The sequence below is a fragment of the Nicotiana sylvestris genome, chromosome 9 (assembly GCF_000393655.2).
Source record: "Nicotiana sylvestris chromosome 9, ASM39365v2, whole genome shotgun sequence".
In the NCBI taxonomy this organism is placed as follows: domain Eukaryota; kingdom Viridiplantae; phylum Streptophyta; class Magnoliopsida; order Solanales; family Solanaceae; genus Nicotiana; species Nicotiana sylvestris.
The window spans coordinates 192774636-192777086 of NC_091065.1; positions in this window are offsets into that span (position 1 = coordinate 192774636).

Sequence of the window (2451 nt, forward strand, 5' to 3'; positions counted from 1 at the left end):
TCAAATTGAGTATTTAGTGTTAAATGTTTTTTTCTTTCCCCCGTTGTGAGGCTTTCTATTTCGATATGGTTGCTTGTGAGTTGTGACTTGGTTTTTCTGCTTAAAATGCAGTTCCTTATGAAAGTTTTGCCTAGCCTATAAAGAAAAAGAATTTCTAATTGCTAAAAACTAGCTTCCCAGTTTCTAATTTAGCAATTTGTTAAATGTTTATCAGAAGTATAAATCTTATGAATAAAGATCATATTCGTATAGGAAAGAATAAGGTAGTCGATTAAAGTTTGAGGATGATGGCTGGTTTTATTCATTTTCATTGCTGAGAAAGGTTCAATGGATTGCTTCTTTCGCCTCTTTCACCGTCAAAGTGCCTATGGTACCGGTTCTTATTTGGTAACCCGAAGCTCATGTAGAGGCACCTACAGCAGGATCCGTCATCTTGGCCGGAATTGCTTTAAAATTGGAAACCTACGGGTTTTTAAGATTTTTAATGCCCATGTTTCCCAAAGCGACACTTTGTTGCACTCCTTTTATTTATACTTTAAGCGCGATTGCTATAATATATACTATCTCGAACACTTTAAGGCAGATCGATCTTAAGAAGATCATTGCTTACTCCTCAGTAGCTCATATGAATCTGGTGATGGGTATGTTTAGTCGGGCGGTGGCCGTTAGGAACGGTCACCTACTTTGAGTTATGGACATCCCAGGCGAAAACATGTGTGCCGGGCGCGCGACCCATCAACATACTAGCAATGGGGAAAAAGCATAACATATCGCAATAAAAGCCTGATTAGAGGTGTCAGAAAACACTGCCGTTTGTTCCAAAAACAAAAGCCCCTTTTTCTGAGGTAATAAGTAAATTGGATAGTTGTAGTTGTTTATATTAGGTTAAAATGATTCTCTTTCGTATCAGGATTTCGGTGGCCATTGTCAATCAAGGTGGTGCCTCATTTCATATTAAGATGAAAAACACTTCAAAGCGTTATCTGCCCCACATGGACTTGATACTGGTCACAAACGTCAGTCTGGTGAAATCCAGGTTTGTTTGTTTTTTTAATTGCATGATGACGGTTCTTATATAGTACTTGTATAGATCTGTGTTATATGTGCAAATGAGAACGATCAAATTTTCCTTGTTTTTAGGGAAGTTATTTGTTATAAATGTTTTGCCTAAGTTTTAGCGTAAGTCACTTTTGTTCTCATACCAAATAATGATTGCAATATAACAACAGTCACAGAGGTATTTATGCTCCTCCTGTAACCGCACTTATGGTGTAAGCTTCTAATGCTCTCTCTAATATGTTTGGGATTTTTAAGAGACATTTGCTCTTTGATCTTTAGTAAATTAGCTCTATGTTTTGCTATTGAGATGCTTGGGATTTTTTGAATAAACAAGAGTTGGATGAAGTCGAGCATCCAAGGGTGTGGTCTAGTGGTCAATGAAGTGGGTGAGTACCTAAAGTCTCAGGTTCAAATCCTAGCGGAAGTAAAAAATACTAGGTGATTTTTATCCATCTATCAAAGCCTTGGTGGATAGAGTTACTTGGTACATGTTACTAGTGGGAGGTAACAGATATCTCGTGGAATTAGTCGGACTTCTATTTTTTCTGCCGATTCTGTTGCTTTTTCCCATATATTATTCACTTTTTAAATGTGTCTTTTACCTCTAGGCTTTAGCATTGGCAATGGATTATCTAACAGTCTCAATCTTTATAGGCAGTGGCCATCAAGGATGAACTTTGGCCAAATGATTCAATTCTAAACCAACTCATATTCAGTACAAAGACAACCTTTTTCTTAATTTTTTTTTTCAAATAATGATGTCGAAAAGAGAACTTTCTAAATTTAGTAAATTTAGAAATATAAATAGTTTTAATCATATAAGCAGAATCTTTGTTATTTGAAGATGTATGCTCCTTATACAGGAGCAGTTCTGGCTGAATAATTTATGTATTGTGAACGACAAACTTTAATCATTTATGATGATTCCTCCAAACACCCGCAAGTTTATCGCCAAATGTCTCTTCTATTTGGGTCTTCATATTTGGGTTCTCTTGATTTTTTTGTTAGATAGTGTAACGACATAACCGGTCGTTTTGAGCCCTAGCGTGTCGTTTAACGGTTTAAGGCCATGAGTAGCTCCACTTCAGGTATTATGACTTGTACGCGTGATCGGAATTGAAATTCGGGAAGTTCGGAGTTGATCTGGAAAGAAAAATCTTATTTCAGAAGCTTTAAGATGGAAGAATGGACTAAGATTGAGTTTTTGAGTAAACGACCTCGGAATCGGAATTTGAAGGTTCCTGCAAATTCGTATGATGATTTCGGACTTGGGCGTATGTTCGGATCGGGTTTTGAATGACCCAGGAGCATTTCGACGCCTATTCTGGAAGTTAACATTTTGGTAGAATTTCATAAATTTGGGTTGAAGTGCATTTCAATGTTATTGATGTT